At 31.9% G+C, this 4,431-nt stretch overlaps 1 long non-coding RNA gene across 1 annotated transcript; it reads right to left on the bottom strand.

Annotated features, from left to right (window-relative positions):
- Positions 1-771: 771 nt before the first annotated feature.
- LOC136801271 (uncharacterized) lies at positions 772-3,693 on the bottom strand. The gene is made up of 2 exons (XR_010845829.1): positions 1,332-3,693; positions 772-1,132 (listed from the first exon to the last, which is right to left on the bottom strand). It is a non-coding gene; the product is annotated as an uncharacterized lncRNA (long non-coding RNA).
- Between the last annotated feature and the right edge of the window lie 738 nt (positions 3,694-4,431).

Below are 4,431 nucleotides of genomic sequence, written 5' to 3'. Positions count from 1 at the left end.
TCCAATAGTTTTCCCAAAACGAAATCAGGTTACACGCGAAATTTCCGAGGTAATTTCCCGAAGCGGAAATTATGGCGAAGTTTACAATGTAGTTTCCGGATAAAATGGGAAAAGTCGAAATTCGAAATTTCCCATGGGAAAATCTTTCTAAAGTGCTAGTGTGCAAGTGGTTGACAGGTAGTGAAACTGTGCATGTTTAGTTTCCACGAGAAATTTAGTCGAAATTGCTCATGTAGAAAAGAAACTTTGCGCATGAAACTCAGAGTTTCATCGAAAAGATTGCTTGCAAATTAGTCAAATTCGAGCGATTTTTGTTCGAAATTTTTCTCTTCATTTAGGTGAAATAGGGCGATCATTCTGTCAATAATGTAACTTTTTAACTTGAGCTTTTAATATCCAATGAATACAACGGCCTATAATGCTTTAAGAAAATTGTAGACATTTATAAATTATACGTTCATATTACATTTATTTTCTCATCATCATACCATAGAAAGTCTATACAAAAAAAATATATATATAGAACATAAAGCTACAAGTAGGAAAGAAAGAATACATTTTATCAAAATACCAAATATGATTGAAATTTTCAAATGTGCATCGTTTTTAGAAATGACAATGCATCAAGAGGGACTCTATGTAAGAACCAGAACATTCATGTCACGACTTTATCTTTTAAGCACAGGACAAAAATGATCTCCATAACTTGTAAATGTTAAGAATGATTTAGTTGATAAAGATTGATATGGGAAATATATTACTGCGAATAAATAAATTAAAATATATAAAATTGACTATATTCTTTCAAACGAGTTGTCTTTTAAATAAATTAAATAAATAAGCCTCGTGATTTTCAAAATGTTTTAATTTTGAGCCGTGAACGATTCTTAAGTTTCAGAAAGGTAATAAAATAAGACTTCTTCGAATTGGATAAAATTGGATAAGGTTTCTTTTGGTTGTGGCTTGAAAAACTTTCTGAGTTTTTGGCGTGTCATCAAGATTTCGAAAAAGATGATAGTCCACCCAGGTCCACCATATTTGTTAGTTCGTAATTCCATTGGCAGTATCGCATTCATCCATTTTGAGTTCCATATTGACTGATCAATTCACCTAAGCATCGTCAAAGGAGCTCCTATAAAAAAAAATTAATAAGTTTGATTACTATCTACTTGGAAAATAAATGGCTATCCAAATCATATAAAAACTTTCTTTAAAGACTTAAACAGTAAAATAAATAGACATCAAATTAAACATTGGAAAGAAAGACAGCAATATTCTCGAAAGAAATAAAAATTTTATTGTGAAAAGACAAAAATTAAAAAAAGTCTTACTTTTTAGGAATTACAGCTCTAATTCCAAGCCAGCAAAGTGAATGTACCATCCAATTGAAGTGCTGAAAATGGGTAAAAAAAATTATAAGTCACTTTAGAAAGCAAAGTCTTTCAACATCAGACAGTTCAAAAAACCTTATAACGGTAGAAACAGCCCAACACCTACATCAATTGACCTTCTTCAAAATGATCTATCTTCAATCCCCATGCAATATTAATTTCTCAAGTTTTGTCATAAGATATATTTGCAAAAAGAGAAGACCAATAGAACATGAAAATATTTATTGAATTAACAGTTTCAAAATATTCATTTGTCTTAAACTCATAAACTAGCCATACGTAAAAGCTTTTTATGAAAGCGGGTCTCAAGTTTCATCAAAAGATGCCACATACACAATCAAATGTGTAGACCCAGGGAACAATTAAAACTTACACGTATCTGACTAAGCGGTTTAAAATCAATTCTTTATTCCACAAATTCATTTGTCGTAAACTCATAAACTAGCCATATGTAAAATTTTTTATGAAAGCGGGTCTCAAGTTTCATCTAAAGATGCCACATACACAACAAAAGTGTAGACCCAGAGAACAATTATAACTTACACGTATCTGACTAAGCGGTTTAAAATCAATTCTTTATTCCACAAATTCATTTGTCGTAAACTCATAAACTAGCCATACGTAAAGTTTTTTATGAAAGCGGGTCTCAAGTTTCATCAAAAGATGCCACATAAACAACAAATGTGCAGACCCAGGGAACAATTGAAACTTACACGTATTTGACTAAAATCAATTCTTTCTTCCACAAATTCATTTGTCGTAAACTCATAAACTAGCCATACGTAAAGTTTTTTATGAAAGCGGGTCTCAAGTTCCATCAAAAGATGCCACATACACAACAAATGTGTAGACCCAGAGAACAATTATAACTTACACGTATCTGATTAAGTTGTTTAAAATCAATTCTTTATATTCCACAAATTCATTTGTCATAAACTCATAAACTTGCCATACGTATAGTTTTTTATGAAAACAGGTCTCAAGTTTCATCAGAAGATAACACATACACAACAACAACAAAAGTGTAGACCCAGACAACAATTATAACTTACACGTATCTGACTAAGTTGTTTAAAATCAATTCTTTTTATTCCACAAATTCATTTGTCGTAAACTCATCAACTAGCCATACGCAAAGTTTTTTATGAAAGCGGGTCTCAAGTTTCATCAAAAGATGCCACATACACAACAAATGTGTAGACCCAGGGAACAATTATAACTTACACGTATCTGACTAAGCGGTTTAAAATCAATTCTTTATTCCACAAATTCATTTGTTGTAAACTCATCAACTAGCCATACGTAAAAGATTTTAATGAAGCGGGTCTCAAGTTTCATCAGAAGATGCCACATACGTCACAACAAAAGTGTAGACCCAGAGAACAATTATAACTTACACGTATCTGACTAAGCCGTTTAAAATCAATTCTTTATTCCACAAATTCATTTGTCGTAAACTCATAAACTAGCCATATGTAAAGTTTTTTATGAAAGCGGGTCTCAAGTTTCATCAAAAGATGCCACATACACAACAAATGTGTAGACCCAGGGAACAATTAAAACTTACAAGTATTTGACTAAGCGGTTTAAAATCAATTCTTTCTTCCACAAATTTACAGATTTATTTGTCGTAAACCCTAATACTAGCCATACGTAAAGTTTTTTATGAAAGCGGGTCTCAAGTTTCATCTAAAGATGCCACATACACAACGAAAGTGTAGACCCAGAGAACAATTATAACTTACACGTATCTGACTAAGCGGTTTAAAATCAATTCTTTATTCCACCAATTCATTTGTCGTAAACTCATAAACTAGCCATAAGTAAAGTTTTTTATGAAAGCGGGTCTCAAGTTTCATCAAAAGATGCCACATACACAACAAATGTGTAGACCCAGGGAACAATTAAAACTTACAAGTATTTGACTAAGCGGTTTAAAATCAATTCTTTCTTCCACAAATTTATTTGTCGTAAACCCTAATATACTAGCCATCATCATCTGACTTACACTCAAAAATTTATTCACTTGAAACCCAAGCTTTATTGTTTAAAGAAACCTGTTGAAAGAAATTTTTGGTTTTTTTCAGCTCACTAAACTTGTACCCTGTGTGTTGAAAGCGACTTAAAATCAATGTATAGAAAATAAACTTCAGAAAAATAAACCACAAAAGCAAGACAGGACACCAGTATTTTCTATATAGACTAAGACGTTTCTACTGTATTAAAATATTACTTCAAAGAAATAGGATTAAACAGAACATGGACAAAAAGAATTGCTCTAAACAGACAAGAAACTTGTACTTAACTAACTGTGTGATTCTTTCCTTCATATCAAGAAATTTCAAAGTCTGAGAGCTAAAGCAAGTCGTACGGCAAATTGATAAAGCGTGCCGTGTAAACCGGGTTCTCGACCAACTTTTATCATTCTTTTACATTTTTACAACATTGATTAATTGATTGTAATTATTAATCCGTGTATAAACCTTCGTTTTGAAAGTTCTGTCAAAATAAGAAAGTTTCCAATAGTTTCCAAAAATTTCCTTTTGAAACTTCAAGTGTGAGATTTCCGTATGTTGGAAATTATAGGAAACTCGTTGTAAAAATTTCCAAATCTGGAAACTAGTTGAAATGTGAAAGTTTCGTAAAATGGAAACTAGTTGAAATTTTTACATTTTTCCCAGTGATTGTGTTTAGTTGAAAACATGACCTTTCAGGTCCATCGTATATATTGTATATAAAATATACTAGCCTAAGTCCATCAATCTCCGTGATAATAGTGTTTCTTTTGAAGATCGTTCGTCTTTTGGGGTTGTTCGTAGTATTGCTTCAATTGAAAATGGCCATTGATTTGAATTGCTGGCTTTTCGTCTGGTTGCAATAGGTTCGAATGTACGTGGTGGAATGTGGATAGATCATGAAAGGAAAATAATTTTTTATGTTTAAGTACACTTAGTTTGATGAGTGAATGCAGCGAGGATGTTTGTAATTCAAACGCCCTATTTAAAACGTTTTCACAGCGCATGCTTCTCATTATGACGTA

This window comes from Clytia hemisphaerica, unplaced genomic scaffold (genome assembly GCF_902728285.1).
Source record: "Clytia hemisphaerica strain Z4C2 unplaced genomic scaffold, Clytia hemisphaerica genome assembly, whole genome shotgun sequence".
NCBI classification, from domain to species: domain Eukaryota; kingdom Metazoa; phylum Cnidaria; class Hydrozoa; order Leptothecata; family Clytiidae; genus Clytia; species Clytia hemisphaerica.
Note: the sequence above shows the minus strand (reverse complement) of the source record. Positions and strands in the feature narration are given on the sequence as shown.